Here is a 26,752-nt window from a genome sequence, read left to right on the forward strand (position 1 = left end):
AGGCCTGAAATAGGCATTTCGTATTTTTTAGATTCAATTAAGTCAATAAATGAAATTAAGTTTGATTAGATATAATTTTTTTCATGTTAATAAAAATTTTTCATGTTCAGTAGGTTATCAAAAAATTATAACATATTTCAGCACATCTCTTGTATTGTGGTTTTTTATCCAGTTAAGTACTGAAAAGAAAGAAAATAGCCTTTGGAAGGAATGTTGGGTGCAAGCCAAGTGAAAAGGGTCGACCCCTCTGGATTGGGCACAAGTTTTCTAAGCACCCATTGGCTGCTCCGGGACTAGTAAACCCAATTCCCACAGTTATGCCCTGTCAACACTACATGTGTCCTACACTGTAACCCTCTGCTTTCCTGAACTAATCAAACTGCTAGGATGTGCTCCGAATCTAGGGAAAAAGTATCCTTTTTCACTATTTCTTGTCGCTTATAAGAGAAAATATTGCAACCGGGCAGATTTTCTGCCTAGAGTTTTCAACGGAAATACTTTATAAGGTTGCTTAAGTAAGAAAACATGTTGTTTTTACTAAGTTGTGTGCATCAGTCTCTTAATGTGTACTTCAAAACACACATTTGGATTATAAAATAGTTTCTGTCAAAAATCGATCAGAAATGCTGCATTTTCAATCAATGTTTTAGTTTTTTTGGTTTATTTATAAAGAAAGTGATTTTACTATTTTCTTTAAAATTACTATTTGCATACATAACTCGTATTAGAAACATTTTTCTCAGAAAATTCATTTAAGGGCACTAAAGGACCAACGCAACCCTCTGAAGAGCAATTTTGATCGTTATTATTTATTATTATTGATTTATATTCAAACTACCTTAGGAATGAACAAGACCTCTACAGAGAGTTTGCCTGTTATAAAAATATACGAAGAATAAATAAGCACCAGCAATTCAAATTAAAGCACTACGAATAATTCAGGATAAAAACTTTAGCTTTATGTTTAGTGGACTTGGATCTCAATGCGCAGATTCCTGCTTCAAATCTGAAGCCCACCCTTAGAATTTCGCATCCTAGAAGCTTCTTACACTGGTTGTTACCCGGCAAGGATGATATAATATAGCGCACATAGCACTGTAACAAAAGAACACTGTCCAGATGCTTTGAAAAAGGCTACGGGCATGAATCACCTCTGACGGTGACGAGATTAATTTAAATAAAATTAAAGGAAGTTCAAGTGAACTAAATGTAATTTATGAAACAATAAAACGTAGAAACATTGACATCAAAAATTACTTATATGAAAGAGAAACTAGCGAAAAGATATAAAGATTCACTTGAAGTGAAGTAAAATAGTAAAATAGTTGTTTCAGAAAAAAGGTTATGATTGTTTGGAGAGTTTTACGTTGGAGAACAAAATGAGTAAAATAGAGAAAATGTTTATCACCTCATTCTTTTACGTACAGAACAATAAAATATAAAGGATCATGTATAGAAAATAGGCAAAATAAAATTTATAAAATTAAAACACTCGAAATAAATAAAAGAAAAGATAGCTCATTCTCTCGTAGAGATCACAGGATCGAATCCAGCTGCCGACATTTAAGATTTTCTGTTCGTTGCAGCTCACTGTCCGGTGATGTACACCCGTGAGAACACTGTACGGGGGCCGGCAGTGGACTGGAAAAGGCCCCTGGCACTGATGACCTCAGATATTGATGTGCCTTAAATTTAAAAATTGAAATATTTATTTTTTAATAAACATAATTTTTTTTTTTTTAATTTACAACATGGACGTTGTGGGCTTATCGATCAGAACGACATCTTTTAATAAAAATGAAGTAAGAAAATCTTTATTATAATATTTCCCATCAAGAAAAGTAATGAAATGATGGTTGGAATATACATCAAGAAAATTATGTACGTATTAAACACTGCATAAATGAAATAAACAAAGTCTAATCACAAATAAATTATAATTTCAGACGAAATTTCTTTAATGGCTGCTTCTAATACCGATCTCAATTAATTTTTGTTGTCTAAATTAGCATACATTTCGGTCTTTCAAGCTTACAAGCTAAATTTAGAATTACATAATCATTAATTAAATAAAATTAGGTAGCCAAAAATCATGTTTCAAATCAAAATGAAGGATTTCCAGCTAAACGGCTAGGATCTTAAGTTTGGAGAAATGCGGTGACGGCGAAGGATTGTGAGGAAACACAGGTTGTTACCACTTAAGGTTAATGACTGATTCGATTATTAGACACTGGGTGCCATGGACTCTGCTTTATGTTACTGTTATGTTTTCTGGAGGGTGCAACGTGGCTCAGAGGGAACTTATTCCTTCCCACAAAGGAACACTCATAAGTAATACGTTACAACTCTTCACATTGAGACAGGGATCAATGGTTTGACTATCTGGGATAAATTCATAATGGACAATCTTTCATAGTTTCAAACAAACACTTGATTTGCTTTTCTATTGGTCACGCTTTGACATAATTATTTGACTATCGCAATCTAGATTTAGCCGGTAGATCTATTTTTCAACGCAAGTAATTGGTCGATCACCAAATGGATTTTTAAATAGTTTAAGGCAACCTTCTGCATGTTGATGTCATGTACAGGGCACTTTCTCTTTTTATAAAATATATGAAGATGCCGGTTTATATTAGAAAGAGGATTAAGATAGACCCAATTCTGATAATAGTTGACGGGTACTTAAACTCAAGTCAATTTCAAATAAAGTAGCCACAAAGAGGTCTCCCTGACCACATTGCCCTAATTTCTAATAGAACAAAAAAAAATCTAATCCTTAATATTCTAAATGTGGCTAGCAGTGGAAATACAAAAGCACCCTAGGCTAAACAAGTCGAAGAGGTCGTTTGCAGCAGTCGTTATGCAACCTGTAACACAATAGCTTTAATAGGATGTAATGGAGAGCTATTAATCCAGTTAATTGACTCCATTCTTACCGTATTATATCTTCTTCTATATCTCCTACTTTGTCTTAACGTATATTACTCTATTTTTATTTTTATAAAATGTATGAAGTATTCGATTACAGAATCGAAAAATCGATCGATGCTCAAAGTTTTTATTATGTTCAGTAACCGCCGCACGATCCGTTAAGTTGGAGAAAAAAATTCCCTTAAGTGGACTTACCACTTTACTGAATAGGATCAATTTTTTAATGTTCACAAGATCGCCTTAATAAACCAAATGAACAGAACAATAAAATGACATTGGAGTATTACATTTAAATGAATGAAAAACGGTCGTACGATTTAAAAAAATTAAAAAGTCCTAAGACAAATTGTGTCTTCAAACCAGTTAAAAAAAGCTGTTGAGGTTAACTCAAGTTTCTCTGAAATTCGTAACTTTTAAGAATACAATAAACCTTCACTACGACCAATATTTAAGGTAATATTGGTTAATATCCGAGGCCCGCTTGAGCTAACAAAGCATTTATTATCAAATCAACTAATAAATTAAGTATAAGGGTTGATTAAACGCCAAAAGGTACACAAATCAGCAAGCACCCAACATTTCATTAATTCTTCATTAATATTTAAGTAATTTTACTGCATTAATTTTCATTAATATTTTTTAGAATTTATTAGATGTCACAGACCCTTATGCTGGCCATTTTCGTCTACAAAATATTTGTTCAAGTAGCACTGTAGATTGACTGTAATATCTAGTTATTTATAATAATCAAACTATTAAATACAGGTTAAAAAGAAAAACGTTATAAAAAATAAAAAAAAATTATGAGGCTAAAAAATTCAAAACTTTTTTTTATAAAAAAAAATGTAATATGTAATATAAAGTAAATAAGATATGTATATTTTTAGGACAGCTAATTATTCCAGTATTTTACTATAAGTAAAATTAGGGGGACTAAATTAAATTACAATTGAGAAATCAATAATTGTTGTTGAATAATCTACTTGTTATTAACTGTGTGTTATTTGTGCTCACGAATATTTCGGTAAGACGAATTCAAGACAGTAGCCTACTCTAACTTTGTCTTTTTCTACTTTAACATGCATGTACATATGTGTGATTTATCATAATTATAACAAAAAAATATAAATGAAGTGGCCAGCATAAGGGTCTGTGACATCTAATAAATTCTAAAAAATATTAATGAAAATTAATGCAGTAAAATTACTTAAATATTAATGAAGAATTAATGAAATGTTGGGTGCTTGCTGATTTGTGTACCTTTTGGCGTTTAATCAACCCTTATACTTAACATTTTAAACTGTAAGTTTTTGTTAAAGAGATTTTTGTACCTTTTGGATAGATTTTCCTTTTTGTCTATTTTACAAAGTTACATATCTGCTTTACAGAATTTTTTAAATTTGGAATAAGCAATTCTATCATTATAACCTGATAAGATGGTAAGTCGGAACCGTAACTACCACTAGAGAGATCTTTTTAAAGAATGATTATCGTTAAGGTCCCCCAAACCATCCTCAGTAACAACTTTTTTTGAAAAAGCGTTTTGAATAAAATAGGAAGGTATTTGTGCGTAAATAGCAAAATTAAACTGCGATTTCATTACTTCCTTTTAAGAGGAGTAAGAAAAATAAACTGCGATTGCAGTACTTCTAGGCAAAGAGGCAAAGATTTTTTAATCGAACGACAATTCATTGATTTAAATCGGTTCACTCATTGATAATTTAAACGATTGCAGTACTTCCTCTTAGTAGGTGCAAGAGCATCAGCAATGTAGAGGAGCTTTAACCACTTATTCGAGCTGAATTTTATCAAAATCGGACTAAGCGTTATAGAAATATTGGTAATAATAGTTTTAGAAAGGGCCTTATTTGGGTGGGGCAAACTCCCCTCCTTATGAGGCACGGCGTCGAGACCTTTATAGTGCAAATCTGTACAAAATTTCGATTCGAATGACATTTCATTCATGAAAATCGGTTCACGTGTCGATAATTTGAAACGATTCCTATACTTCCCCTTAACAAGTGTAAGAGCTGATTGCCGCTTTAATGTTACGTAGGGGAGCCCTAACCCTATCATCCTACCAAATTTTATCAAAATCGGGCTAAGATTTACAGAGTAATTAGTAATAATAATTTTGGAGGGGGCCTTACATAAAGGGGGCTAACTCCTCTCCCATTCGATGTACAGGATCGAGACCCTCAAAAGGCACATCTACATAAAATTCCGAATCGAATGACACCTCATTCATGAAAATCGGTTCACGCGTTTAGGCGCTACGTTGTTTACAAAAAAGGTAACAAGAAGAAGAAGAACAACAACAACAACAACAACAAGAACAAGAACAAGAACATTTTTTGAAAAAGCCGTTTTTGCTCATTTTCAGCAACTTTTTTCTCGAAACCTATTAGATCTGGGTGGTTGCAAAAAAATTACAGCTATAAAGGAGGGTTTGCCCTATATTTTAAAGAAAATTTGGGAATTTTATCTTTTATAGAAAAAGAGAAAAAAATTGTCAAAGTTGGGTGTTTTTCAACGTTACGCTTTTTCGTGCAGTTTTTGACGATCAACCCTTATACAACTGTCCTACCGGACAGTTTTAATAATTTTGATTTGATAACTGTGTTGCCAGTACTCTACAGACAATAATTGTATGTAATTAATTACCACTTGAATCCCACGCATAGATCACGGATTCGAATGTAGTGGCTGGCCTTTAGCTTTTCTCTTTCTAGGAGCTTTTTACAGACTGCCTAGTGATGGACAGTGTTTTCTGTAGCGAGAGGCAATATCCAGAGGCCGGCAGGTTCCAAACGCCAATGTCCTCATAAGTCGGTGCACCTTTGATTAAACCAAAAAAAATATATTTTGAGGTTTAATGTTGAAATGATGAAATAAATGTACCTAAAAAAAATACTGAATGATGAAACTGTTTATTTCCATGTGTTACACGGAATCAATATAATCATAATATTTACAGACACAATTTTTAAGGGTTAAACTCATTGAAATTATTAAATTCTCATTAAGACGAACTTACACTGTTATTAATACAATACCTTTTTCACATTGTACCTACCGCTTCCAACTCTCGTATAAGGGCCCAGTTTTGTTTGAAATGTGTTCTACCTATATTGATTGATTGTGGTTCCTCTATTATTTCCTTTAATTTACATTTAAACTTGTACTGAAGCAAAAAGCAATTAAAGTTCCTGCGACTCTGAAGGCTGCAAATATTTACGAATTCAGCATGTAGCAAGTTTGATAATCAAAACTATGAATATAGAATATATTTTTTAACCTATTAAAAATTAAATCTAAAACAACTGATTTCAAAACCACCTTCTGGTTGGGTTAACCTTCAAGTAAACAGTTATCTAAATGTTTTGGTTATGGCATACTACGCGCTTTGCGTACGAAAAGTGCACATTACTTTTTCAGTATTTACTAAATATTATTAAATCATCTTGTTAATTCAAAAAAATAACCATCTTTATTTTTGCGTACCGTAATTTTGTGGATTCTTTAAATCGAGCAGACATTTCATATGTGTAAAATTTTTATCAGTTTTGTGTGTCAATAAAACGCGGAACCTGAAATATCTTCTGTGGATGAACGTTATTCAGCTAGAATATCAAAGAAAATAGGATACTTTACGACAAATTATTAGGTAAGAATTATTTTTATTATAGAATTATTTTTAAGATTAAGATTTGATCGGATTCAATAAAAAGAAATTGAAATTAAATCACTGATTTCTTTAGCAATAAAATTGGGTTCTATCACAGTTATACAAGAATTAATAATAACAAAAAAAAGATGCGGGAAAGATCTTAGACGTTTTTCAGTAAAAGATATAATTCCCATATTTTCTGTAAAAAAACAAAACAAAAAGGATTTAACCTTGTTCATCGAGGAGAATGAATCGCATCAATCGAAAAAAAGTTATTAAAAAGTGACCAAAAACAGAGTTTACAGAAATTACCCTTGTTACCTTTTTGTGTTAACGTGGCGCAAAAACATGTGAAGAGATTTTTTATTTTATGAAATGCTATTTGATTCGAAATTATTTGCAGATTTTTGAGGGTCTTGACGCTGGGAATTGAAAAAACGGGTTACACATATCCGTGGCTTCCTTTTGTATTCATGATAAATAACTCGTAGACAGATTTTAATGAATTTTGAAACATTGAAGGGGGCAGGCTTTCTGTTCTATTCTTCAAGTTAGTGGGATGCATAGCAATCGTGTCAAAGCTTCTTTATAAAGTTTAAGTATCCGTTTTGAGGCCTTCTTAGTAAAAAAAAAGAGGAGGTTTTAGGAAAAAGCCCAATATGGGTGAATGTGTTTTTGGTTGGGTTATCTCAAAAACGAAAAATCGCAGAGCTCAAACTTTGCATGTTCTGTTTTGATCCGCCTGTTTTGATTCTATTACCGCTCTCAGCTTTTGCCAAAAAATTCAAAGCAAACTTTGTAAGATTTCAGGTCTGGCTTTTTGCGCATACAGAGATGAAATAGCATTGATTATTATGTTTTCCAATTTCTCTTAAAATTTTTTTGCTTTTAACATCAAATATTTTCTACAAATTCGAAAAAGCTGAGACTTTGAAACTCAACCCCAGCTTCTCCACGGCAGAATATACTTCTGCCGACTCCCGTTCAATCTGCCAAAATGCGGAATTATTCTTCAACTGTAATTCTCGTTACGTGGAGATGCTCACACTAGATTATGCTAAGTGTAAGCAGAACTTCAATGTGCATGCAAAGGCACTGTTCGTTCGCTGTCAGAGGACCAGATGATATTATTTATTTTTCTCTCAGTAGAAATATATTGTAATATTGATTAATAAAAAAATCCTGATCAAAAAAGGGATGTACCGCATCAACCTCTTACGCTATTAATAGCTACATAAATATTCCTCTAGCTTTATGAAGCTGATCAGTGGAAGAAGAGATTATTTGCCAAGTTAGGAAAGGAGCTTTTTACCTGCTACGGTATTTATAGCTTAAATACCAGCACATACAGGGGGCTAAACTGGCATATTTGTGCGCCTCCGTTTACTGACTAGAACAGCTTACCTCTCTACTCATCCTACACGTTCACTAGACAAGAATTTAAGTTTAAACGTACTCTCGCATAAATACAACACTTTTGGAAAATATATTCTTCTCTAAGACAGCATTCTTCTGTAAGAGATAAGCTAGTTTTTTTTGCTAACCGCTTCTATTGCAGAGTGTTGCTATCAAGTTGAATAGTCTTTGAGATTAATTTTAATTGTTTAAAGTCCCCTGAGTTCGAAATCGTGGTTTCAGAAAATCTTGAACATGTGTAAAGAGCAGAAAAAAAAAAAATCACAGGAAGCTACAAGTTGTGTAGAATTGATTAGAACTGGGGCCTTGTTTCCCAGGTCTGGCGCTCATTGTGTCCACCCTCTTGGGAAAACCTTTCCTCTTTACAAGCTTTTTTTTTTTGCGAGGAATGGGATTATCCACTGCTTCTAGGATCTTGGCATCCCTGAGGAACCGCCCTACTATGCATAAATTATTCAATCCAACATTCACACAATCTACACAGTACCAGTGTTGATAACTGAAATGTGCATCTGTTTGGGCTATCCTATCAAAAGAAGTCATGCGATTCGTGTCGAACACCTGACTTCAAGGCTCTTCCTTGGAGAGTCTGCTTGGTGCAGCGATCCTAAGAACATCTTGGAAGCATTCAGGCTCTGATTTCCACCTTCCAAAACTGTTAATTATAAATACCAATTTTTCTTTATATGTAAGCGAATATCCTGAGATAAAGACGCAACCTAATACTTGTGATCCTAATGCTTGAGATACAGAGAGTCTCGATCAGAATATCGATTGTTGCAGGAGGTCAACAGAGACCCCTGTTTTTCGTTATTAATACAAATATTAATTCGAATAATTATTCTCTTTAATAATTTTCCGGGTGTATTCATGTCACCATCTCTTACTAGTGATAAGAGAAACAACTGCGACTGAGTCGAATATCCTTATCTAGTTATTTCTGGAAACACTTTACGAGTTTTACTCAGGCCAAAAAGAAAAGATTTTTAGGGAATTGTGGGCGTGTACAGGAAACTGAACAAAAAAAAAAAAAAGAAATAAAAATCTTAAACTTCGTCTTCATCAATCAAATTAAATATTTTTTTTTTTTTGTAATTTTCTCGAACGATTTTTTGTAGACTTGAGAAATGTGCAGTCCACCTGTAAATCTACAACTTTTCTTTGGACTATTTTTCCAGAAATATTCTATTAAGGATGGTCTTTCAGGTTGGGTTTTCCCCTGAAGTAGATTTTGGCGCCCCAAAAATTTTCTAGTTTTGTAGAAAACTTCTAAAACGGAAGGAGTACACACATACGAGGGGGTACCCAAAACAAACCGGAATTATTTTTTAAAAGCTATTTATTTACAAATTTTTTACAGAACAACCTTATCCCCTTCAAAATACTCTCCATTACAACTAATACATTTGTCCCACCGGTGCTTCCACTGTTCGAAACATTTTTTGTAGTCATCTTTAGAAATGGCTGACAGCTCCTTCTTCGTTTTTTTCTTGACCTCTTCAATGTTGTCAAATCGGTGACCTTTCATGCCCTTTTTCATGCGTGGAAATAAGAAAAAGTCGCACGGAGCCAGGTCAGGCGAGTAAGGTGCGTGGGGCAGCGGAACCATGCCATTTTTAGCCAAAAACTGTGTAACAGAGATGGCTGTGTGTGCAGGTGCATTGTCGTGGTGGAAGAACCAGTCTCCTGTTTGCCACAAATCGGGTCTTTTTTGGCGAACACTATTGCGCAATCTTTTCAAAACTTCCAAATACAAGGTTTGATTGACGGTCTGACCTGGGGAGACAAACTCTGAATGGACTACGCCTTTGGCATCAAAAAAGCAAATCAGCATTGTTTTGATGTTTGACTTGACTTGACGACATTTTTTTGGTCGGGGTGAAGATGACGTCTTCCATTGGCTCGACTGTTGCTTTGTTTCTGGGTCATAACCATAGCACCATGACTCATCACCAGTAATGACCTTTGACAGAAAGTCTGGATCAGTTTCAAGCTGTTGTTTCAAAGCACGACATGTTTCAACTCGATGTTCTTTTTGATTGTCAGTCAGAACTCGAGGAACAAACTTGGCAGCAACCCTTTTCATCCCCAAATCTTCCGTTAAAATTCGCTGAACCGAGCTCCAAGATAACCCACTACTCTCTGACAGTTGATCAATTGTCTGTCGACGGTCTGTGAACACCAGCTCTCGAATTTTTTCAACATTTTCGTCGATTCGGGCAGTTGATGGACGTCCAGAACGAGGTTTGTCATCAGTCGACATGTTGCCATTTTTAAACCGAGTAAACCATTCGTATACTTGAGTTTTTCCCATAGCGTCATCTTTGTAAGCTGTTTTCAACATTAAAACACTTTCAGCAGCATTTTTGCCGAGTATAAAACAAAATTTCAGAGCTGCACGTTGTTCACTTAAACTTGCCATCATAAAAAACGAAAAAAGAACAAAACAGCGCTGGTAAAAACAATCACTGCAGATGAACAGAACAAGCCAGGCAGACAACACAGGCAGGACTGAACTGGCAAGGAATTGCGCTATACACGTCTAGCGGCAGAAATGCGTACTATATAAGCTCCATGCGCGGCAACGCAATTCCGGTTATTTTTGGGTACCCCCTCGTAGTTGAATGTTTTTTTTTTTTTTTTTTTTTTAAACTTGAAACTATAGCTGATTACGTAATTCTCGGTAATATTATGTGGATGATAATAACGTATAATTTAGTGAAGTGGCACATTAGAGAGAACCTATTTTTTTATCTCACCCACAGTACTATCCTAAAGTAAACTTTCATTTTAAAATAGAATCAAACGAAAAACCTTTTTTAAATGAGTTCATAATATTGAGCAGAATTTTCTACATTATTAAGGTAAAACTATTTATATTTAAATATGATAGAAATAAAAGAATCATTGCTGCCAACTTAAATGTGATTTTATGAGGAAGGAGGTAAAAGTCCGTGGCTATCAGCTGAGTACAGTGACAGCCATATTGTCACTATATATTTATTTTTTTTAAATATAAAAGTCAAAATTGAAAATCTGTATTATTTAAATAAATATAATTTTCTCCTGCAGCAAGGGAAAGTAAACATTAATGTTGTAAAAATGTAATATTAATAAATAAGAACATTTCATGAATAAATGGTAGAAGGTGGTTATTTAAAGTGATCCTTGCGGGCAGTTTTAGGTGTTTCTATTATAAATGAGAACTGTCGGTCCTGGAAGGCACGGGGAACGTAAAGGGGGGGGCCCCTGTTTAAAAATTACTGACGATTAATAATACAGCATCGTATATAGGGGAGGTTATAATGCAGGTAGCCGTGGACTAGTAGTTATAGAACATTACTATCTTGGGAATATTTTGGTGCATAGAGTAAACAGTTGTTATCATAAATTAATGGCAGTCGGCTTACCCAGTACCATTGAGTGATGTCGAGCTACTTATTTTTATGACGTGCGTTTTGAGTGTGTGTGTGTGTGTTTGTAAGATATGAAATATTCTATATTTGCCTTGACGAGAATATAAATTCTGAATTGGTGGTATATTTCGGGAATGATGGACCCAGCAGAAACTCCCGGTAGACTGCCGGAAGTCGTGGGCGGGCGTTATGGGGTGGAGGCTGTCATATTCCAATCCGGGAACCATCTCTCTCTTATCTTCGTCACTATGGTATTTTCTCTCTAGACAAAACATTTTGAAAAACTGGGATAAATAATCCAGTTTTTCAAAATTACCAACATTACTTTGACTCCTGTTAGAGATGGAGGAAGTACCGGCCATCAAAGTGAAACGTTTGATTTTGGAGTTCGAATCCGGAAGCTCCGCGTCGGAGATTCAGTTAGCAAACCAAGGAGGAGCGTCTTTTCTATTCTTATAACTTTTAAAATTTCTGGCAGCATTTCGGGACAGATGCTTTCTGAGGTTTAATTTCAGAGTAATGTCGAGTTTCACATTTTTTAAAATTTTGAGTTTGAGGAATATTTGAAAAGGAAGAGGAAGACGCGAGGATGTTAGCGCCATATTTTTTTTTTTTTTTTAAATTTAGGGAGAGGGTGAACAGACACATTTTACGTCAATTTATATTAGGATCACAGATTGCGTGCTCAGCATGTATTTTTTAATCAATATATCGACTTTTGGAAGGTCGCCGTCCTAATTATTGCTTATCCAGTCTGGATTATGACTTTTTTGAGATTAATGCTTTTTTTTTTTAAATTTGATGGCTATGTCTTAAGTAACTATAACATCCGGCGGAAATATCTGGTCTTTCCTTATCCTACCTTTTCCGAGAGTAAAATCATGGTTTTGGTGGTTTCGATCTGGTCCCTTAGTCGAAAAGCTTAGGAATTAAATCAATAAAAACTTGTAAATGAAGTTGACCGTAACCTAACGTTTCCTTGAAGCCGATTATTGTTTACTTCTACCAATGTTACTCTTACTTAGTCTAACAAGAAGTCCTTTGAGTGTTCATATTTGATGCTTTATTTTCTCTGTCTATGAATTCTAGTTGGTCGCATGAAGTTGTTTGGTTATCCTTTGAAATACTTTACCTGGAAGATTCGATTAAGGGCACTTCTAAAGGAGAGCTGTGGAAAGTGCCATTTCAGGTTAAGTACTGCCCTATATCACTAACTTTTTATTAAGGTGTAAAGAATAACTTCAAGTAACAAGTAAAGTAATGCCTATTTTTTTTTTTATTTAAGGGCTTTACGTTCTACTACCAAAATTAGGTGTCCTGCACAGAGATGACAGACAAACATACTTTACTATTCATTCAATTCTCTTATATTAACCATTAAATAAAATCCAAAGCCTAGAGACCGGGAATCGAACCCACTAAACCAACCAACAATACATCTTAGCAATGCGGGTCTAGTATCTTAACCGCTCGGCTAGGAGATTTTCCACAATCAGAAGTACAAAAGTTACTGAATTGACTGAGAATTTTTTTTCTATTATACAGAATGTAAATCAGAAACATTTATTTGATTCTAGTAAATTTTCTAGCAAATTGTTTTTAGGGCATTTCTGAGAACGTATGGGGGTAGGGCCCCCTCTAACAAGTCTTTTCAGTGTTCAGTTTTCTAATTTGGATAATCTCGGCAATAATGGTGAAGAAGTGCCCTTTACCCTTCACTTCTTCCTTTGCAGTTCAAGTTCTTTTTGGGGGGAAACATTTTAAAATAATATTTTTAGAATGCAACTAATATTTTCCTAAAAGAAACATTTTATATTCCCTACTTACTAGACAATCCTAAGAATTCTAAATAGATGTTACATTATTGATAGTCGGATGTTTTATTTCTATTGTCTGAAAATAACTTCATTTCGAATGAATTTGATCGATTCTAACTAGTCTAAACGGAAATGGAACGTGTTCATTTATTGTCCATGTAGAATATTAGCAGTTGTTATTTCGTAATTTGAGAATTGATTAATTCATCTGAGACAGAATGACTAATATTAATGCAATAATGCGTTGCTATGAAATGTAGAGGACAGTTCTACTGAGATGTGTGTGCGTCAGTATGTGAGCCGCTCCCGATGGCGGGGGCGGTTGAAAGGGTGCCAGATGACGTCATAGTATTCCCTGTAGAACAGCGCATCATGCCTACACTATGAATCTGCAATGCCCTTGTTCCTTTCTTCACTTCTAGTGCAAGTTTTCTTTTTTTTTGTGGAGGGGGGAGAAATTTAAAATAATATTTTCTTAAAAGAAAAATTTTATTTTCCCAACTTACTAGACCATCCTAAGAATTCTAAATAGATATTTCATTATTTAATGCAATAAGTAATTTTAACATGAGCTTAATTTAGTTTTTCCAACAAAGAAGTGAACACGAAGCAATTATTGCAATTTTGCAGATATTCTGCTTTCAATTTTCTCGGGAAATATTAATCTAGGAGGTGAAAAACCAAAAATCTATTGTATAACAACATCAAATTAGTACAAATTGTGTACTAGTTTTTTTTTGTTAATGCTAGAGCATTTTTTGCCACGCGGCAATTCTAGAAGATTAGAGAATCTAAATCGTTCCATGTTTTTTTGTAGAGTTAATTGTTATTAGCTATTCTTCCGTTATAATGACAAATTAATTACTATTTTTTTCATTTGTCTGGAAAACGTAGATTTATTATAGTTATATAACGATTTCCCTATTATGACATTATAAAAAACTACTTCTACTTTCCAACCCTTGTCGTTTCTGGACAGCTGCCATCTTGGATTATATAATTAGAGTTTTTTCATTAATAGGAATTAATGTCGAAAAAAATATGACGGTTAATTTATTACAGATTTTAATAGTATTAAATCTAAAGAATGTGAGGGAATGGTATTTATAAAGTGACAATATGGCCGTCAATGTACCCAGCTGATTGCCACGAACTTCAATTTCTATTTTCATAAAAATCATATTTAAGTTGGCAGCAATGTTTATTTTATTTTTCTCATATTTAAATATAAATAGTTTTACTTGTAATATTGTATGAATTCCATTCGATAAAGTAATTGAAATTGGATGTTCTGCAGAAATTCTTGTTTGGGGGCACCCACCCCCCACAATGAGCGATTATACATTTGACGATAACACTCACACGACTTTAACTTAAACAATAATTATAACTGTAATATTCTCAATAAACTGTCCGGTAGGAGAGTTGCATAAGAAAGGGTTGATCTTCAAAAAGTGCACGAAAAACACCCAACTTTGACAATTTTTTTTTTCACTTTTTTATATAAAAGATAAAATTCCCAAATTTTCTTTGTAACATCAGGGAAATCCTTCTTTATGAATGTAATTTTATTGGAACGAAATAGATCTAATAGATTTTGAGAAAAGTGTTACTGAAAATAAGCAAATGTGGCAATATCAAAAATTGTTCTTGTTCTTACCTTCTTTCTAAATTTCAAATCTGTATATCTCTCTTTCTGTTGATCAGAATTCAATGATTTCTTTACCCAATTGTAGAGAATAGTTAGCTCTATAACTGGAATGAATCGCAATGTTTTAGTGATAACAGGTAATGAGATATAAAAGGTTTAAATTTGGTGGTTTTCAATTTGCTTCAAAGTTCAAATCTGTATATCTCTCTTTCTGTTGATCAGAATTCAATGATTTCTTTACCCAATTGTAGAGAATAGTTAGCTCTATAACTGGAATGAATCGCAATGTTTTAGTGATAACAGGTAATGAGATATAAAAGGTTTAAATTTGGTGGTTTTCAATTTGCTTCAAATTTCAAATCTGTATATCTCTCTTTCTGTTGATCAGAATTCAATGATTTCTTTACCCGATTGTAGAGAATAGTTAGCTCTATAACTGGAATGAATCGCAATGTTTTAGTGATAACAGGTAATGAGATATAAAAGGTTTAAATTTGGTGGTTTTCAATTTGCTTCAAATTTCAAATCTGTATATCTCTCTTTCTGTTGATCAGAATTCAATGATTTCTTTACCCAATTGTAGAGAATAGTTAGCTCTATAACTGGAATGAATCGCAATGTTTTAGTGATAACAGGTAATGAGATATAAAAGGTTTAAATTTGGTGGTATTCAATTTGCTTCAAATTTCAAATCTGTATATCTCTCTTTCTGTTGATCAGAATTCAATGATTTCTTTACCCAATTGTAGAGAATAGTTAGCTCTATAACTGGAATGAATCGCAATGTTTTAGTGATAACAGGTAATGAGATACAGAAGGTTTAAATTTGGTGGTTTTCAATTTGCTTCAAATTTCAAATCTGTATATCTCTCTTTCTGTTGATCAGAATTCAATGATTTCTTTACCCAATTGTAGAGAATAGTTAGCTCTATAACTGGAATGAATCGCAATGTTTTAGTGATAACAAGTAATGAGATATAAAAGGTTTAAATTTGGAGGTTTTCAATTTGCTTCAAATTTCAAATCTGTATATCTCTCTTTCTGTTGATCAGAATTCAATGATTTCTTTACCCAATTGTAGAGAATAGTTAGCTCTATAACTGGAATGAATCGCAATGTTTTAGTGATAACAGGTAATGAGATATAAAAGGTTTAAATTTGGTGGTTTTCAATTTGCTTCAAATTTCAAATCTGTATATCTCTCTTTCTGTTGATCAGAATTCAATGATTTCTTTACCCAATTGTAGAGAATAGTTAGCTCTATAACTGGAATGAATCGCAATGTTTTAGTGATAACAGGTAATGAGATATAAAAGGTTTAAATTTGGTGGTTTTCAGTTTGGTTCAAATTTCAAATCTGTATATCTTTGATCAGAATTCAATGATTTCTTTACCCAATTGTAGAGAATAGTTAGCTCTATAACTGGAATGAATCGCAATGTTTTAATGATAACAGGTAATGAGATATAAAAGGTTTGAATTTGGTGGTTTTCAGTTTGGTTCAAATTTCAAATCTGTATATCTCTCTTTCTGTTGATCAGAATTCAATGATTTCTTTACCCAATTGTAGAGAATAGTTAGCTCTATAACTGGAATGAATCGCAATGTTTTAGTGATAACAGGTAATGAGATATAAAAGGTTTAAATTTGGTGGTTTTCAGTTTGGTTCAAATTTCAAATCTGTATATCTCTCTTTCTGTTGATCAGAATTCAATGATTTCTTTACCCAATTGTAGAGAATAGTTAGCTCTATAACTGGAATGAATCGCAATGTTTTAGTGATAACAGGTAATGAGATATAAAAGGTTTAAATTTGGTGGTTTTCAATTTGCTTCAAATTTCAAATCTGTATATCTCTCTTTCTGTTGATCAGAATTCAATGATTTCTTTACCCAATTGTAGAGAATAGTTAGCTCTATAACTGGAATGAATCGCAATGTTTTAGTGATAACAGGTAATGAGATATAGAAGGTTTATATTTGGTGGTTTTCAATTTGCTTCAAATTTCAAATCTGTATATCTCTCTTTCTGTTGATCAGAATTCAATGATTTCTTTACCCAATTGTAGAGAATAGTTAGCTCTATAACTGGAATGAATCGCAATGTTTTAGTGATAACAGGTAATGAGATATAAAAGGTTTAAATTTGGTGGTTTTCAGTTTGGTTCAAATTTCAAATCTGTATATCTCTCTTTCTGTTGATCAGAATTCAATGATTTCTTTACCCAATTGTAGAGAATAGTTAGCTCTATAACTGGAATGAATCGCAATGTTTTAGTGATAACAGGTAATGAGATATAAAAGGTTTAAATTTGGTGGTTTTCAATTCGCTTCAAATTTCAAATCTGTATATCTCTCTTTCTGTTGATCAGAATTCAATGATTTCTTTACCCAATTGTAGAGAATAGTTAGCTCTATAACTGGAATGAATCGCAATGTTTTAGTGATAACAGGTAATGAGATATAAAAGGTTTAAATTTGGTGGTTTTCAATTGGCTTCAAATTTCAAATCTGTATATCTCTCTTTCTGTTGATCAGAATTCAATGATTTCTTTACCCAATTGTAGAGAATAGTTAGCTCTATAACTGGAATGAATCGCAATGTTTTAGTGATAACAGGTAATGAGATATAATAGGGTAAAATTTGGTGGTTTTCAATTTGCTTCAAATTTCAAATCTGTATATCACTCTTTCTGTTGATCAGAATTCAATGATTTCTTTACCCAATTGCAGAGAATAGTTAGCTCTATAACTGGAATGAATCGCAATGTTTTAGTGATAACAGGTAATGAGATATAAAAGGTTTAAATTTGGTGGTTTTCAATTTGCTTCAAACTTCAAATCTGTATATCTCTCTTTCTGTTGATCAGAATTCAATGATTTCTTTACCCAATTGTAGAGAATAGTTAGCTCTATAACTGGAATGAATCGCAATGTTTTAGTGATAACAGGTAATGAGATATAAAAGGTTTTAATTTGGTGGTTTTCAGTTTGGTTCAAATTTCAAATCTGTATATCTCTCTTTCTGTTGATCAGAATTCAATGATTTCTTTACCCAATTGTAGAGAATAGTTAGCTCTATAACTGGAATGAATTGCAATGTTTTAGTGATAACAGGTAATGAGATATAAAAGGTTTAAATTTGGTTGTTTTCAATTTGCTTCAAATTTCAAATCTGTATATCTCTCTTTCTGTTGATCAGAATTCAATGATTTCTTTACCCAATTGTAGAGAATAGTTAGCTCTATAACTGGAATGAATCGCAATGTTTTAGTGATAACAGGTAATGAGATATAATAGGGTAAAATTTGGTGGTTTTCAATTTGCTTCAAATTTCAAATCTGTATATCACTCTTTCTGTTGATCAGAATTCAATGATTTCTTTACCCAATTGCAGAGAATAGTTAGCTCTATAACTGGAATGAATCGCAATGTTTTAGTGATAACAGGTAATGAGATATAATAGGTTTAAACTTGGTGGTTTTCAATTTGCTTCAAACTTCAAATCTGTATATCTCTCTTTCTGTTGATCAGAATTCAATGACTTCTTTACCCAATTGTAGAGAATAGTTAGCTCTATAACTGGAATGAATCGCAATGTTTTAGTGATAACAGGTAATGAGATATAAAAGGTTTAAATTTGGTGGTTTTCAGTTTGCTTCAAATTTCAAATCTGTATATCTCTCTTTCTGTTGATCAGAATTCAATGATTTCTTTACCCAATTGTAGAGAATAGTTAGCTCTATAACTGGAATGAATTGCAATGTTTTAGTGATAACAGGTAATGAGATATAAAAGGTTTAAATTTGGTTGTTTTCAATTTGCTTCAAATTTCAAATCTGTATATCTCTCTTTCTGTTGATCAGAATTGAATGATTTCTTTACCCAATTGTAGAGAATAGTTAGCTCTATAACTGGAATGAATCGCAATGTTTTAGTGATAACAGGTAATGAGATATAGAAGGGTAAAATTTGGTGGTTTTCAATTTGCTTCAAATTTCAAATCTGTATATCACTCTTTCTGTTGATCAGAATTCAATGATTTCTTTACCCAATTGTAGAGAATAGTTAGCTCTATAACTGGAATGAATCGCAATGTTTTAGTGATAACAGGTAATGAGATATAAAAGGTTTAATTTTGGTGGTTTTCAATTTGCTTCAAACTTCAAATCTGTATATCTCTCTTTCTGTTGATCAGAATTCAATGATTTCTTTACCCAATTGTAGAGAATAGTTAGCTCTATAACTGGAATGAATCGCAATGTTTTAGTGATAACAGGTAATGAGATATAAAAGGTTTAAATTTGGTGGTTTTCAATTTGCTTCAAATTTCAAATCTGTATATCTCTCTTTCTGTTGATCAGAATTCAATGATTTCTTTACCCAATTGTAGAGAATAGTTAGCTCTATAACTGGAATGAATCGCAATGTTTTAGTGATAACAGGTAAAGAGATATAGAAGGGTAAAATTTGGTGGTTTTCAATTTGCTTCAAATTTCAAATCTGTATATCTCTCTTTCTGTTGATCAGAAATCAATGATTTCTTTACCCAATTGTAGAGAATACATAGCTCTATAACTGGAATGAATATCAATGTTTTAGTGATAACAGGTAATGAGATATAGAAGGGTAAAATTTGGTGGTTTTCAATATGCTTCAAATTTCAAATCTGTATATCTCTCTTTCAATTGATCAGAATTCAATGATTTCTTTACTCAATTGTAGAGAATAGTTAGCTTTATAACTGGAATGAATCGCAATGTTTTAGTGATAACAGGTAAAGAGATATAGAAGGGTAAAATTTGGTGGTTTTCAATTTGCTTCAAATTTCATATCTGTATATCTCTCTTTCTGTTGATCAGAATTCAATGATTTCTTTACCCAATTGTAGAGAATAGTTAGCTCTATAACTGGAATGAATCGCAATGTTTTAGTGATAACAGGTAATGAGATATAGAAGGGTAAAATTTGGTGGTTTTCAATTTGCTTCAAATTTCAAATCTGTATATCACTCTTTCTGTTGATCAGAATTCAATGATTTCTTTACCCTATTGTAGAGAATACATAGCTCTATAACTGGAATGAATCGCAATGTTTCAGTGATAACAGGTAATTAGATATAGAAGGGTAAAATTTGGTGGTTTTCAATTTGCTTCAAATTTCAAATCTGTATATCTCTTTTTCTGTTGATCAGAATTCAATGATTTCTTTACCCAATTGTAGAGAATAGCTCTATAACTGGAATGAATCGCAAGTTTTTAGTGATAACAGGTAATGAGATATAGAAGGGTAAAATTTGGTGGTTTTCAATATGCTTCAAATTTCAAATCTGTATATCTCTCTTTCAATTGATCAGAATTCAATGATTTCTTTACCCAATTGTAGAGAATAGTTAGCTTTATAACTGGAATGAATCGCAATGTTTTAGTGATAACAGGTAAAGAGATATAGAAGGGTAAAATTTGGTGATTTTTAATTTGCTTCAAATTTCAAATCTGTATATCTCTCTTTCTGTTGATCAGAATTCAATGATTTCTTTACTCAATTGTAGAGAATAGTTAGCTTTATAACTGGAATGAATCGCAATGTTTTAGTGATAACAGGTAATGAGATATAAAAGGGTAAAATTCGGTGGTTTTCAATATGCTTCAAATTTCAAATCTGTATATCTCTCTTTCTATTGATCAGAATTCAATGATTTCTTTACCTAATTGTAGAGAATAGTTAGCTCTATAACTGGAATGAATCGCAATGTTTTAGTGATAATAGGTAATGAGATATAGAAGGGTAAAATTCGGTGGTTTTCAATATGCTTCAAATTTCAAATCTGTATATCTCTCTTTCTATTGATCAGAATTCAATGATTTCTTTACCCAATTGTAGAGAATAGTCAGCTTTATAACTGGAATGAATCGCAATGTTTTAGTGATAACAGGTAATGAGATATAGAAGGGTAAAATTTGGTGGTTTTCAATTTGCTTCAAATTTCAAACCTTTATATCTCTCTTTCTGTTGATCAGAATTCAATGATTTCTTTACCCAATGGTAGAGAATAGTTAGCTCTATAACTGGAATGAATCGCAATGTTTTAGTGATAACAGGTAATGAGATATAGAAGGGTAAAATTTGATGGTTTTCAATTTGCTTCAAATTTCAAATCTGTATATCTCTCTTTCTGTTGATCAGAATTCAATGATTTCTTTACCCAATGGTAGAGAATAGTTAGCTTTATAACTGGAATGAATCGCAATGTTTTAGTGATAACAGGTAATGAGATATAGAAGGGTAAAATTTGATGGTTTTCAATTTGCTTCAAATTTCAAATCTGTATATCTCTCTTTCTGTTGATCAGAATTCAATGATTTCTTTACCCAATGGTAGAGAATAGTTAGCTCTATAACTGGAATGAATCGCAATGTTTTAGTGATAACAGGTAATGAGATATAGAAGGGTAAAATTTGATGGTTTTCAATTTGCTTCAAATTTCAAATCTGTATATCTCTCTTTCTGTTGATCAGAATTCAATGATTTCTTTACCCAATGGTAGAGAATAGTTAGCTCTATAACTGGAATGAATCGCAATGTTTTAGTGATAACAGGTAATGAGATATAGAAGGGTAAAATTTGATGGTTTTCAATTTGCTTCAAATTTCAAATCTGTATATCTCTCTTTCTGTTGATCAGAATTCAATGATTTCTTTACCCAATGGTAGAGAATAGTTAGCTCTATAACTGGAATGAATCGCAATGTTTTAGTGATAACAGGTAATGAGATATAGAAGGGTAAAATTTGATGGTTTTCAATTTGCTTCAAATTTCAAATCTGTATATCTCTCTTTCTGTTGATCAGAATTCAATGATTTCTTTACCTAATGGTAGAGAATAGTTAGCTCTATAACTGGAATGAATCGCAATGTTTTAGTGATAACAGGTAATGAGATATAGAAGGGTAAAATTTGATGGTTTTCAATTTGCTTCAAATTTCAAATCTGTATATCTCTCTTTCTGTTGATCAGAATTCAATGATTTCTTTACCCAATTGTAGAGAATAGTTAGCTTTATAACTGGAATGAATCGCAATGTTTTAGTGATAACAGGTAATGAGATATAGAAGGTTTAAATTTAGTGGTTTTCAATTTGCTTCAAATTTCAAATCTGTATATCTCTCTTTCTGTTGATCAGAATTCAATGATTTCTTTACCCAATTGTAGAGAATAGTTAGGTTTATAACTGGTATAAGAAGCAATGTTATAGTGATAACAGGTAATGAGATATAGAAGGGTAAAATTTGGTGGTTTTCAATTTGCTTCAAATTTCAAACCTTTATATCTCTCTTTCTGTTGATCAGAATTCAATGATTTCTTTACCCAATGGTAGAGAATAGTTAGCTGTACAACTGGAATGAATCGCAATGTTTTAGTGATAACAGGTAATGAGATATAGAAGGGTAAAATTTGGTGGTTTTCAATTTGCTTCAAATTTCAAACCTTTATATCTCTCTTTCTGTTGATCAGAATTCAATGATTTCTTTACCCAATGGTAGAGAATAGTTAGCTCTATAACTGGAATGAATCGCAATGTTTTAGTGATAACAGGTAATGAGATATAGAAGGGTAAAATTTGGTGGTTTTCAATTTGCTTCAAATTTCAAACCTTTATATCTCTCTTTCTGTTGATCAGAATTCAATGATTTCTTTACCCAATGGTAGAGAATAGTTAGCTCTATAACTGGAATGAATCGCAATGTTTTAATGATAACAGGTAATGAGATATAGAAGGGTAAAATTTGGTGGTTTTTAATTTGCTTCAAATTTCAAACCTTTATATCTCTCTTTCTGTTGATCAGAATTCAATGATTTCTTTACCCAATGGTAGAGAATAGTTAGCTCTATAACTGGAATGAATCGCAATGTTTTAGTGATAACAGGTAATGAGATATAGAAGGGTAAAATTTGGTGGTTTTCAATTTGCTTCAAATTTCAAATCTGTATATCTCTCTTTCTGTTGATCAGAATTCAATGATTTCTTTACCCAATGGTAGAGAATAGTTAGCTTTATAACTGGAATGAATCGCAATGTTTTAGTGATAACAGGTAATGAGATATAGAAGGGTAAAATTCGGTGGTTTTCAATATGCTTCAAATTTCAAATCTGTATATCTCTCTTTCTATTGATCAGAATTCAATGATTTCTTTACCCAATTGTAGAGAATAGTTATCTCTATAACTGGAATGAATCGTAATGTTTTAGTGATAACAGGTAAAGAGATATAGAAGGGTAAATTTTGGTGGTTTTCAATTTGCTTCAAATTTCAAATCTGTATATCTCTCTTTCTGTTGATCAGAATTCAATGATTTCTTTACCCAAATGTAGAGAATAGTTAGCTTTATAACTGGTATAAGAAGCAATGTTATAGTGATAACAGGTAATGAGATATAGAAGGATTAAATTTGGTGGTTTTCCATTTGCTTCAAATTTCAAACCTTTATATCTCCCTTTCTATAGATCAGAATTCAATGATTTCTTTACCCAATTGTAGAGAATAGTTAGCTCTATAACTGGAATGAATCGCAATGTTTTACTGATAACAGGGAATGAGATATAGAAGGATTAAATTTGGTGGTTTTCAATTTGCTTCAAATTCCAAACCTTTATATCTCTCTTTCTGTTGATCAGAATTCAATGATTTCTTTACCCAATTGTAGAGAATAGTTAGGTTTATAACTGGTATAAGAAGCTATGTTATAGTGATAACAGGTAATGAGATATAGAAGGTATAAATTTGGTGGTTTTTAATTTGCTTTAAATTTTAAACCTTTATGTCTTTCTTTCTGTTGATCAGAATTCAATGATTTCTTTACCCAATTGTAGAGAATAGTTAGCTCTAAAACTGGAATGAATCGGAATGTTTTAGTGATAACAGGTAATGAGATATAGAAGGATTAAATTTGGTGGTTTTCAATTTGCTTCAAATTTTAAACCTTTATGTCTTTCTTTCTGTTGATCAGAATTCAATGATTTCTTTACCCAATTGTAGAGAATAGTTAGCTCTATAACTGGAATGAATCGGATGGTTTTAGTGATAACAGGTAATGAGATATAGAAGGATTAAATTTGGTGGTTTTCAATTTGCTTCAAATATTAAACCTTTATATCTCTCTTTCTTTTGATCAGAATTCAATGATTTCTTTACCCAATTGTAGAGAATAGTTAGCTTTATAACTGGTATAAATAGCACTGTTTTAGTGATAACAGGTAATGTAATATAGAAGGATTAAATTTGGTGGTTTTCAATTTGCTTCAAATTTCAAACCTTTATATCTCCCTTTCTATAGATCAGAATTCAATGATTTCTTTACCCAATTGTAGAGAATAGTTAGCTCTATAACTGGAATGAATTGCAATGTTTTAGTGATAACAGGTAATGAGATATAGAAGGATTAAATTTGGTGGTTTTCAATTTGCTTCAAATTTCAAACCTTGATGTCTTTCTTTCTGTTGTTCAGAATTCAATGATTTCTTTACCCATTTGTAGAGAATAGTTAGCTTTATAACTGGTATAAGAAGCAATGTTATAGTGATAACAGGTAATGAGATATAGAAGGATTAAATTTGGTGGTTTTCCATTTGCTTCAAATTTCCAACCTTTATATCTCTCTTTCTGTTGATCAGAATTCAATGACTTCTTTACCCAATTGTAGAGAATAGTTAGCTCTATAACTTGAATGAATCGCAATGTTTTACTGATAACAGGGAATGAGATATAGAAGGATTAAATTTGGTGGTTTTCAATTTGCTTCAAATTTCAAACCTTGATGTCTTTCTTTCTGTTGATCAGAATTCAATGATTTCTTTACCCAATTGTAGAGAATAGTTAGCTCTATAACTGGAATGAATTGCAATGTTTTAGTGATAACAGGTAATGAGATATAGAAGGTTTAAATTTGGTGGTTTTCAATTTGCTTCAAATTTCAGATCTGTATATCTCTCTTTCTGTTGATCAGAATTCAATGATTTCTTTACCCATTTGTAGAGAATAGTTAGCTTTATAACTGGTATAAGAAGCAATGTTATAGTGATAACAGGTAATGAGATATAGAAGGTTTAAATTTGGTGGTTTTCAATTTGCTTCAAATTTCAAACCTTGATGTCTTTCTTTCTGTTGATCAGAATTCAATGATTTCTTTACCCATTTGTAGAGAATAGTTAGCTTTATAACTGGTATAAGAAGCAATGTTATAGTGATAACAGGTAATGAAATATAGAAGGTTTAAATTTGGTGGTTTTCAATTTGCTTCAAATTTCAAACCTTGATGTCTTTCTTTCTGTTGATCAGAATTCAATGATTTCTTTACCCATTTGTAGAGAATAGTTAGCTTTATAACTGGTATAAGAAGCAATGTTATAGTGATAACAGGTAATGAAATATAGAAGGTTTAAATTTGGTGGTTTTCAATTTGCTTCAAATTTCAGATCTGTATATCTCTCTTTCTGTTGATCAGAATTCAATGATTTCTTTACCCATTTGTAGAGAATAGTTAGCTTTATAACTGGTATAAGAAGCAATGTTATAGTGATAACAGGTAATGAAATATAGAAGGTTTAAATTTGGTGGTTTTCAATTTGCTTCAAATTTCAAACCTTGATGTCTTTCTTTCTGTTGATCAGAATTCAATGATTTCTTTACCCATTTGTAGAGAATAGTTAGCTTTATAACTGGTATAAGAAGCAATGTTATAGTGATAACTGGTAATGAGATATAGAAGGATTAAATTTGGTGGTTTTCCATTTGCTTCAAATTTCAGATCTGTATATCTCTCTTTCTGTTGATCAGAATTCAATGATTTCTTTACCCAATTGTAGAGAATAGTTAGCTCTATAACTGGAATGAATCGCAATGTTTTAGTGATAACAGGTAATGAGATATAGAAGGATTAAATTTGGTGGTTTTCAATTTGCTTCAAATTTTAAACCTTTATATCTCTCTTTTTTTTGATCAGAATTCAATGATTTCTTTACCCAATTGTAGAGAATAGTTAGCTTTATAACTGGTATAAATAGCACTGTTTTAGTGATAACAGGTAATGAAATATAGAAGGATTAAATTTGGTGGTTTTCAATTTGCTTCAAATTTCAAACCTTTATATCTCCCTTTCTATAGATCAGAATTCAATGATTTCTTTACCCAATTGTAGAGAATAGTTAGCTCTATAACTGGAATGAATTGCAATGTTTTAGTGATAACAGGTAATGAGATACAGAAGGTTTAAATTTGGTGGTTTTCAATTTCCTTCAAATTTCAAACCTTTATATCTCTCTTTCTGTTGATCAGAATTCAATGATTTCTTTACCCAATTGTAGAGAATAGTTAGCTCTATAACTGGAATGAATCGCAATGTTTTAGTGATAACAGGTAATGAGATATAGAAGGTTTAAATTTAGTGGTTTTTAATTTGCTTCAAATTTCCAACCTTTATATCTCTCTTTCTGTTGATCAGAATTCAATGACTTCTTTACCCAATTGTAGAGAATAGTTAGCTCTATAACTTGAATGAATCGCAATGTTTTAGTGATAACAGGTAATGAAATATAGAAGGATTAAATTTGGTGGTTTTCAATTTGCTTCAAATATCAAACCTTTATATCTCCCTTTCTATAGATCAGAATTCAATGATTTCTTTACCCAATTGTAGAGAATAGTTAGCTTTATTACTGGTATAAATAGCACTGTTTTAGTGATAACAGGTAATGAAATATAGAAGGATTAAATTTGGTTGTTTTCAATTTGCTTCAAATATCAAACCTTTATATCTCCCTTTCTATAGATCAGAATTCAATGATTTCTTTAC

The 26,752-nt window shown here is 32.1% G+C and overlaps 1 protein-coding gene and 1 long non-coding RNA gene across 5 annotated transcripts in view; one reads left to right on the plus strand and one right to left on the minus strand.

Moving 5' to 3' along the window:
• LOC141448354 (putative fatty acyl-CoA reductase CG5065) overlaps positions 1-26,752 on the plus strand; it is a 70,323-nt gene that overhangs the window by 1,392 nt on the left and 42,179 nt on the right. The window contains exon 1 of one of the 2 annotated variants that reach the window (XM_074116696.1): positions 6,308-6,601. The exons of the other annotated variant lie outside the window; for it this stretch is intronic. The gene's annotated coding sequence lies outside the window, so the exon portion shown is untranslated. Of the gene's footprint in view, positions 1-6,307; positions 6,602-26,752 lie in introns of those variants that run through there. 2 annotated transcript variants of the gene reach the window in all.
• Positions 1,385-6,338, minus strand: LOC141448362 (uncharacterized). Of its 3 annotated transcripts, none has more exons than XR_012454969.1 (4): positions 6,233-6,338; positions 6,011-6,158; positions 5,599-5,772; positions 1,385-1,685 (listed from the first exon to the last, which is right to left on the minus strand). It is a non-coding gene; the product is annotated as an uncharacterized lncRNA (long non-coding RNA). The 3 variants fall into 3 exon arrangements; XR_012454970.1 differs by having other exon boundaries at positions 6,274-6,288; XR_012454968.1 differs by lacking the exon at positions 6,233-6,338 and having other exon boundaries at positions 6,011-6,228.

Source organism: Rhodnius prolixus, unplaced genomic scaffold, assembly GCF_049639745.1.
Source record: "Rhodnius prolixus isolate KJV_2025 unplaced genomic scaffold, Rpr scaffold_19, whole genome shotgun sequence".
Taxonomy (NCBI): domain Eukaryota; kingdom Metazoa; phylum Arthropoda; class Insecta; order Hemiptera; family Reduviidae; genus Rhodnius; species Rhodnius prolixus.